The sequence below is a fragment of the Pteronotus mesoamericanus genome, unplaced genomic scaffold (genome assembly GCF_021234165.1).
Source record: "Pteronotus mesoamericanus isolate MK-2021 breed Mesoamerican mustached bat unplaced genomic scaffold, CSHL_Meso_final scaffold_54, whole genome shotgun sequence".
Classification (NCBI taxonomy): domain Eukaryota; kingdom Metazoa; phylum Chordata; class Mammalia; order Chiroptera; family Mormoopidae; genus Pteronotus; species Pteronotus mesoamericanus.
In genome coordinates, this window is record NW_026555321.1 from 71074096 (window position 1) to 71084797 (window position 10702).

The window sequence follows — 10702 nt, forward strand, 5'->3', positions numbered from 1 at the left end:
ATATTTGACAGAAGAAACAAGCAAACACAATGAGCTAAAAATAGTTTATTCAATAAATGGTGTTGCAAAAATTGGACAGATGAGCAGAAAAATGAAACTAGACCACTTTTTTCCACCACACCTACGTGGCTAAACTATTATAAAGAAATTTTTCTTTCAATATTTGTCCATTCTACCGTCTTACAACATCACTTTTAGTAATGATGATTATAGTACTTCCAGTTTACTGAAGAAAATTCATCTGTGCTAAAGACATTTAAATCATTAACCTTAGCCAAGAAAAGTTTCTTAGGAATCAGATTCACTTATACAATTACTGATCTTCCATTTTCTGTACCTACAGTCATCTAAAATCAACATTTCAAAAACTAAACTTACCATCTCTTCCTTTACTTTTCTTCGATTTTTATGCCTAACTGATTGTTATAACAATGCATTCAGTTGACCTAAACAAAAACTTTAAGCTTTATTTTGCAATACTTCATGTCACTCACACCAAAATTCATCCACCGTGAAATCATGTTGAGTTTAACTTCCAAATATGTCTTAAAACTATCCACATTTCTGGAAAATACTAGTTCCTTTGAAGAAATCACCTTCATATTTCATATCAATTTGATTCTTTCTTCAAGCTTTATACATTCTCTAATGTGTTAATACGTTATTCATGTTAAGTCACCATCTCTTAAAATAATGATCTTGTCACGTCATTAATTAAAAACCTATGAACACCCTTTCTTCTCTTAGGAATAAGTTCAAATTAAGTAAGATATCTTCAAGGTATTAAATGATTCATTTCCTGATACTTCTCTAGTTTCATTTATTATCATTTTCAATTTAAAAAGCTCATATCATTTGAGTCACCATGAGTTTAATAACATGGTGCTATTTAGCTCCATAAACTGCTCTTAAATTTTTAAAATTTTGATATTGTATAGTGAGAAATTATTCATTTTCATAGTTATCACATCTCTCAAACAAGACTGCACACTATTATATAACAACAAATCAACTAAGCATCAAATGTACCAAAAAAAGGTGAAAATATGAAAGGTATACTTAAAAATCTAATTGTTAAAATGAGAAAAACATTTTAGTAAAAAAAAAGAGGTGACACTGAATAGTATAAAGTGAAGATTTAACAAGTACTGAAAAGAATATGGATAGCTCATCCTTTAACTTGGGTATAGAGAAAAAGCTTTCTAATTGTGACTAAAAATCCAGAGGTGATAAAAGTAAATAAAAATTAAGTGACTGTATTAAAAACTTAATTTGCATGACAAAAATACCACAAATGAAATTAACATACAACTGACAAAATGAGAGATATTTTGAACACATACAACAGATGCAGGGCTATATCATTCTCATATATAAAGAACTCTTAAAATTGACAGAACTTACAGGAGCCTGAAAGCATAATAGACAAAAAATACAAAGGAGTATTTAAAAAAAGAGAGAAAAATGTTATTTTAAACATATAAAAACATGTTCAACATCACACATAATTACAGTAAAGCAATTTAAAACATCACTGAGATACTATTTTCACCTACCAATTTAAAAAATTAATTATAAAACAATATGTCCTTTGATGGACTGAGGAAACATATTCTCATGTATCACTGGTAGGAACACAAATTCATAGAAACCTGTAGAGGAGAATTTCGCAAAACCCACCAAAACAAATGCATACCTGTTTACCTATAGGAATTTATATAAAGATGCATCTCTAAAACACTAAAATGCACACAATATGATCAAGGATAGTCACTGCAACATCATTTGTTATGTTTAACAATAATGAGCCTGAATAAACTCTTGTACATCTATATGTTACATTTGAGTACTATGCAAGTATAACAATGAGGAAAAACTGGGCAGAAATGATATACAGGTATATTCTCTGAATATACCTTTTTGTACACATCTGACTTTGTCATGTTAATGTTTCATATACTCAGAAAAATTAAATAAAATCCACAAAACTCTAAAACTAAATACAAAAAGAATCATTGTAACTATATTCAAATGAACAACAACACAGTTTGAAGAGGGAATGGTTGAGGTAAAAACCAAATCATTTTAACACAGTTGTTAGACTATATGTCCTCAAGCTAAAGGCAAAGAAAAAATACCTTTTAAAGCACTCAAAATAAATAAAAAATTTTCTGTACTCTAAAAATGTATAGAAGCAATGACTCTCAGTAGCCATGAGAACATGGTTACTAACTACCACTCTCTTAAAGAATCCCTGTGAAAATGGCTGATTCCAGAATAGGGGTAAGAAAACTGCAAGATAATCCTAGAATAATTCTGAGCCAGACTGTAAGAAAATGCAGAAATAATGATGGGGAAATATAAAAAAAGGTGCAGACTCAACTTGAAGGTGTTCTTATTAGCATTACAACTTGAATATTAAAATAATTGTAATAAGATATAGTCAATAAAATGGAATTCTAAAATTCACACTGATATAAATAAATAAATTAATAATTGTGGAGAATAGAAATTACTTATTAGTAATATGCTAATATATGTACAAGAATAATGGCAGTTTGAAACTACCATTTTCCAATAACCTTTATAATATTTTTTTATTATAGTTGACTCAGTCAATAACTATTAATGGGTGCTAGTAATTAGTCCATTAAGAGTTGCAGCAGAAAGAAAGAAGGAACTCCTACTTTTCGTGACAGCATGGATGGAACTGGATAGCATTATGCTAAGTGAAATAAGCCGGGGGGCGAAAGACAAATACCATATGATCTCACCTATAAGTGGAATCTAATCAACAAAACAAATGAGCAAAATAGAACCAGAGACTGGGAAATAAAGAACAAACTGACAGTGACCAGAGGACAGAGGGAAGGGGGACAATGGAGGTAAAAATGGGAAGGGGCAAGCAAAGGAACATGAATAGAGGACTCATGGACATGGACAATGTGGGGGGATTGACTGTGGGAGTTGGAGGGGATAGGGTTGGGGTGAGCAATTGGGAAAAATCTGGGACAACCGTAACTAAACAACAATAAATATTTTTTAAAAAGGGAAATAAATCTTTGATGTATTTAGTTACTGAAAAAAATTACAAGGTATTTACAATATCCTGGTATATCTTCTTATAAGATACTTAATCACAAAATGTAAAATAGTAACTTTACGAGGGAGAAATTTAACAGAAACCACATTAATCAAATGATCAATTAACAATAGCCAGTAATGAGACAAATAATCAGCAAGTATAATATCCTGAGAACTTGGCATCAGTTCTATGGAATTTCTACCCAGAATGCATATGATCAATATAATCATGAGAAAACACTAGATAAACTCAAATTGAGGTATATTATAAAATAACTATCTTCTATTCTTCAAAAATGGCGATGCCATAAAATGCAATAAAAATAATAATGATAATAATAAATTCTCCCAAATTAAAGAAGAATGAAGTGATGTGACAACTGAATAGAACATATGATTTGGGATATTCCTTTGCTCAAAGGTCCTTAACATAGACATTGATGAAATAACAATAAAGCCTTGCATTGATATTTATTTCTGTTTTTTGAAAACTACATTGTGGTTATATTCTGGGGAAATAAATATTAAAGTATTTATGATAAAGGACCATCATGTCTACAGCTTACTTTTGAATAGTTCAGAGAAAAAAAAATCACCTGTTTACTCTTTACTTAGAAAAAAATAATAAAAGAAATAATGAGATGTTAAGATTGGGGAATCTAGGTGAAAGGTGTCTAAAAATTATATGTACTACTCTTGCAATTTATTGGTATATTAGAAATTATTTTGAAAAATGTTAAATTATGATAGATTTAAGTAGCTTGTAAAAATGTATTTTCTCAGAACTACACTAGTTTATTTGCCACTGATAATTATCTACATTTCTTCAAAGTTTATTTTTCTATTTTTTCTTTCATTCTTGATTTTGTTTAGTAGAAAATGCCAATTAATAACAGTCTGCAACAAAGGGATAAACATTATTTATAATAAATAAATTGAGAAAGTACTTAAGTTCAAATTTTCAAAAAGAAAAGGAAAAGCAGAAGTGATGTTGGCATAAATAACTTAAAGACTTTTATATCTAGGGAAGTATAATATTCTTACTCACATTAACTATTATAGAATGTTTGTACTGTAAGGGACCCAATCTATCTTACATAAAAAGATACTACAGTAAATCCTGATGAGATGGGTATCCAAATTCATACAATTTGGGAATAGCAAAGCTGGATAAAACTCAGATTTTCTCAGTGGTGTGATGATTAGAATTTGTCACTTTCCCTGTTATTGGCAGCTTTTGAGTCCCTGACAGGGAATCCTTTCTTGAGGGAGTGTGGTTTAGTGGTTTAGAGAAAAGAACAGGAACTAAGCAGACTTGTGTTCTAGATCCAGTGCTATTACTTACTATATGTATTTGGGGAAACTTCTTCCAGCCCTAATTTCAAGTGTAAAGATATTTTCCCCAACTTTTATTTATTAAAACAAAAAATAATTTAGAATTTAATGCTAGAGCAAAAATTTTCAAATAAAAACATCCACACCTATCTCATAAAGAAAGCTTAGATAAATGCTCTATTTTTCAAATTTAATTTGTAACTGACTATCAAGTTTGCAAATATTCAAAAAATGAAGAAAAAATTAGTATAAACTCTCTGAAGGATAATATAACAATACACCTTTAAAGCTATTGTTATTGGTATACACTTCCTCTAACAAATTCCCTGATAAAAAAAACTCCAAAAAAAATAATAAGTGCTAAAAGTTATATATACAAAGATATCCCATCATAACTCTTTGTAAATAAAACAATTCAATCTTAAACTCTAATCATAATGCATTGATTAAATATACTGTATGCATAGAATAGTATAAAATTTTGACATTAAAATGTTTACTCAACTTCTGTTCAGAAACACTAGTTATTAGAATGCATTCTATGGAAAAATGAATGTGTAAAATCTGTAAAATTATATAAAGTTAGCTGTCATTAATTCTCAGACATGTTAATATTTTAACATCCAGCATGTTTCTCCACATACAAGGATGGAAGAGATAGTGTATGGATTGCTTCTAAATTTAATTTGACCCTATTGTAATAGATAATTTATTAGGATTTTCTGGAGTAGGGGCTACAGAATAATGTATGATAAATCCTGGTGTAGAATATTTAATGTTATACAAATATTCAAAATATAATTAATTAAAACATACATAATAAAAATGTATGTGCATTATATAAAATAACTGTATGAATGTGTGTGTGAATTATATGCCAAAAATCAATAATTTTGGGTTGATGAATGACAAGTAAATACTATTTTTTCTTAGGTTTAATTTTCAAGTTTTCTACAATGTAAATAAGCTACCTACTTTACTCAAAGTATTTCTTTTATGTCACCAAATATTGGCATTTGTATCTTTCTGCTTTCTGGTTCTTTATCTTTCCATCCCTATGTTTTTCTTTAAAGACTCCTCATCCTAAAATCCACCACTTGGTATTATTTTGGACTCCAACTGAAAGAATTCCATCAATGTTTCTTCCTTTGAACATCCTTTTCTCTGTATCTGCAGAGGTGCCCTGCACACCTGGGTGACTGCATCTCCTCTCCAAACTTCCACATTTGGAGCTCTGCTTCTCTTGTTTCCATAGCATGCTGCCAGACGCTTCTGCCAAAATCATCGCTCAAACGCACTGATTTGCCCACATCACTTCCTTTTTAACATCTTTCAGAGATGGTATTTCTTTGCATATGAAATTCAAATTATTCATATACATGTTAAAATAGTCATTATTTGCACATAAATGTAATCTGAGATCGTTCATCTATCCTCTTCACATACCGCTCTTTGTTGTTTAATGTCCAATATTTTTAAATAACCATGTTTATATTACTTAAACATAGCTTTTAAAAAAAACATTTTTCATCTTTCTACTAAAAATTTTTTAAAGTTTTATGTTTCTTTAATGTTTACGTAAGGGAAGTAATAAAGGACCACATTTATTGAGTGTCTATTATACACATGACACAGGATCAGTTGACTTACTACATATAATCTTTTTTATCTCAACTGAAAATTAAGTAACTCTAAATACAATGATTTCATGAGTTAAGAAATAATAATAATCTGTTAAGTTCTACTTTATAACATTTTCTTCTGTCCTGAAAACTCTTTGACTATCATTTTACTTCCTTCCTGCAAACTCTTTGACTATCATTTAGCATTTTACTATCATTATGTATTTGTTCTCATTTGTATCCCCACTAAGTGGATTAAGGAATAAGGAGCTATATCCATCCCCGCCTTTCTCCCTTCCTTCCTTCCTTCTGTCTCTCCTTCCTTCCTTCCTTTTCATTACCCAAATGAATCCACTAAGTTTTCTATTCTTTTTAATTTCTTTTACAGCCAATCTCTGCAGAGAATTAATTTAATTCTTGTTTTCTAGATGTTTGAGAATCTTTTGCTAATTCTGACAGAGGGTTATCAACTGATTTTATTAAGTAAAGGAAACTAACATCAATAAAAGAACAAAAAGTATACCATCTAAAATCAATATCATATCACAAAATTAGACATTTTAATATCAAAAACATAGAAAAGGCTTAATTCCCTAAATAGAAGCCTCCCCTTTCCCTAAAAGGAGAATTGGCTGCCATACACTGACATATCCAAGAATCTAAGAGCAAGGAAAAAATTATGATACACATACATAAATACAAAGGCAATAAAACCATAGCCTAACATTTTATCATATTACATCATTTTTATTTGTTTTTTTAATTGATATTGAGTGTGGGGATTTCTTTTCTGTAGCAGATAAAAAGAGCATTTTGAATTCCATTTGCTCCAGGATTTTATTAGTCATTGAAAGCCCTGCTCCACTTATGTATTAGTTTGCCTGGTGGCTTAGACAACAGACATGTATTTGTTAACATTTCTGGAGCCTAGAAGTCAGTCTGAGATAGAATTGTCTGTAGGGTTGGTTTCCCATAAGGTCTCACGTCTTGGCTTGCAGAAAGTATTCCTAGTGTCTCTGTGTGTCCAAATCTTTTCTCATAAGGAAACCAGCCAGAATGAATTAGGGTCTACACTAATGGCCTCATTTTAACTTAATCATTTCTTCAAAGGCCCCATATCCAAATACGGTCACATTCTGAGGTACCAAGGGTTAGGGTTTCAAAATAAAAAATGTGGGGGAGACACAATCCAACCCATTGCAACTAGCAATACCACTAAAATTGGAATACTATCCTATTTAACATTTGCTCTTTCTCTGAGATTTAGAGATGATTTAGTTCAAGTGATATTAGGCTGAAGAATTTAGAGACTTACACATGTTAGCTGTGAACTCTGAGGGCAAGAATATGTTTAGTTCTTTCAGGAGCTATTATACTTTTAGTTTTTAAATAGTAATTAGCAATTGTTCTGATATCGAGAGGTTAACATGTTTTTATAATTTTCATTTTTTATTTTAGAATACTTTTTTAATTGATAATATACAATGTTGATGAGACTGTAGAAAAACTAGTATATTCAACTGCAAGTGAAAATAAATGTAGATATCTAGCATTTATTAAGCAGCTACTCAGTGCAAAATGCATGCTTCATTTCATTTGGTCCTCACAATCCTATGGGATAAGAACTACTATAGGTCCCATTGTATGCATCAGGAAATTGAGGCTTATAAATTGACTGTAGAAACAGTATGTTGACACAAGCTATTTTAAAGCAATGAGACAGGTATGTGCCCAAACTATATAACACTTGTACACTTTGACCCAATTATGCCAATCTTGTGGATTTGTTTTCTGGATTAATTTAAGATGAGAAAAGACCTAACTTCACAAAGACTTTCACTGCAGCATAATCTTTAAATAGTGAAAAAGTAGGAACAACTTGGATGTCAAAATTTATAGAATATCAACATAATAGAATATCACATGGCTATTGAAAGAATAATTATGGAGAGTTTAAATATGTGAATATGGGAGAATGTTTTATTTTTAACTAAAACATAAACATATGTTTATGTTTTCAACATGTTTAAACTAAAAATAAGACTATGAAAATACAATATAATAATCAATTAAAATATATGAATTTGAATAAGAACCAGAAGGGAATAACTGCAAAAGGAATATAGTAGTGTTAAGAATATGGGTTTATAGGACAGTTTTATCTGTTTAAAATATTTGCTTTAATGTGATTATGTTGTTTTTATTTAAAAAAAAAGAAAATACCCATGAAAGTAGGAGAGAATGCTGAATTAGCCATGTGTATGTTCGGCTGAACATAAAAACCTAATTAAACCGCCCAACTTAAATCACTATTTTGATCAATCAAGGCATTAGAGGATATCAAACAAACTTGAGAAATCCATTTTTGTATCTGGTTTAATGAATTTATCAGCAATTTCCAAGACTCCTGGTTGATGTCCAGTGGGGAATCTATCATTACCCTTCTCCATATCATGCTCCACCTTCACACTCAGGCTTTAAGTTAGCAGCTTTGACCAGTCTAGTTTTAGACACCAGTGATTTTATAGTTCTGACTTTTGACTTTTGGTCTTGCTCTTAGATGTGATGTGTCACTCTCAGAGAAGCCACGTATGTGTATGTGTCCAGATTCAGAATTCTATGAACAATAGAGACTCAAGGGACCTGGGGTTTGCCACTGCTTCTTCTGACTTACGTTCTTTAATCTCTTAGAGACTTCCAACGGACTACCAAACCTGTTCCAGGAAAACAAGGTTGATAGGGACAAGGTTTTATTCAGTTTTTCATATTCAGAGATGTCACTAAGTATTATTTTCTGTCCTCTGCAAATCTGGATGCTTCCTACAATGTGGTCTAAGAGGCAAACCTGCTCTGTGAGCTGGAGACTGTTTTCCTGTAATTACTTATTTACTTTATCCAGGAAAAGTACTCTGTGCTGGACAGGAGATATGCATTTGTTGTCATGTATCAATTTTTCTTGTTCCACAAGCTGCTCCAGAAGTTTTCTACTTTGTAGGAGCAGGTTATCATTTTGGGCAATGATCTGGTCCTAGAATGCCTTCTCCTTTTCTAATTTTTGCCATAGTATTCCAATTTCACCTTCAAGTAGTTTAATTCTCTTATCACATAGCTTTACTTCATGAATGAAGTAATTCTTGACTCTGTGAAGCTTGGCTTTGTGATGACTTTTTTATTATAGTTTCTCACATAGACATCAAACTGCTTCACAAATTTTCCATATTCTTCACATAGAGCTTCCTTCTCTTGCTGTAACCCAGACACCTTCTCTGACAATTCCTGGTTGCTCTTGAGATACTCATCAGATTTTATTTTTTCATTTTCCAGTTGTTTAAGTTGGGCCTCTTGTTGCTGAGAATTGGTTCTTTCCAACACATTCTTTTTATCCTACAAGATCTTCACTTTATTTTGTACTTCATTTATATCCTGACCTAGGAGGTTCCTTATTTCACAGGGGAAGATGTGGCAGAGAGTTTTAATTACGCTGCTGAAGGTCACACAGCTAGAGCAAGGTGGAGATAGGGCTTTAATCCTGAATTGTGTATTCCTTCTACTCTTCCTCATTGCTTTACAAGCTGAGTCTTTGATCTTCTTCGTTCAATATGGAGTTGTTCTAATTTTCATTTTTTAAGACAACATTAGCCACATTGCTTTAGTGGGTTTGCAACTCTAGCAATGACATCCAAGTGACACAGAAATTGGCACCAGTCTCTTATGTCGTGGGTCTAGCATGGAAAACTTGGAGGCTATTTAGCACAGGGGGAAATGGTAAAAAAAAAAAAAAAAAAAAAAAAAAACCACTTTTAAATGTAGTTGCATTCTTAGTGATAAGTGAACTCATCTTTGTGCACTGAGTTACAAAAAGAAACACTTTTGCCACCAATATGCTTGTCTGTTTAAACATAGACATGGTATGTATCTAAGATTCTATTTCAAAGTAAAATTTTCACTTTTCCTTGCATTTTTGTTTAAAAATGTGCATTAAAAGGCTTTTGTTTTTGTATTTTTGGTGAGTTCCATACACTTTGAATACATAGTAGATAAGACTTTTTGGTTGCAAACAACAGATAGCAACTCTGAGTTATTTCAGCCAAAACCAGATTCAGTTAGCTGACAGAATTGAGGCCAAAGAGCTTGGTTAGTAAGAGAAGGCTTGTGATATACTCTCTTATTTGAGACAGTATTTATTTCAAACAATTCTGGGATCTACTTCTGGCTTAATACCTAAACGCAGCATCTGCATAAATGGATTCAAATCTTGGGCAAAGTGGCTTGAAAAGTCCTGTGATCCTACAAACACACAGGCTAAAAGAATAGCTTCAAATCCTGCTTCAAATCTGGTTATGTAAAAGCTGTCTAGTGTTAAACACACCAAATGATCAGTAAAGGTGATTATTATCTTTACTTAACTAACATTTCACTAAATTCATTTCCTGAGTTTTCTTGTGGTTATTGTTAAGAAATTCTAAAAAGAAAATATACATAACCATTTACCCACCAACCGGAATTTAAAGCTGTTATAATTTAGTCATGCCTGTTTTATCTGTTTTTATATAATCACTAACATATATAATAGGTAAATTTGAAGTCTCTATCCCCATATCTAGTTACTTTCTCGTCCTTTGTGATAAATGTTGTTATGAGCTTACTATATATACTTGCAA

General features: G+C 31.3%; 1 pseudogene; it reads right to left on the bottom strand.

Annotated features, from left to right (window-relative positions):
- Positions 1 to 8658: 8658 nt before the first annotated feature.
- LOC129088176 (coiled-coil domain-containing protein 30-like) lies at positions 8659 to 9602 on the bottom strand (annotated as a pseudogene).
- Positions 9603 to 10702: the final 1100 nt, after the last annotated feature.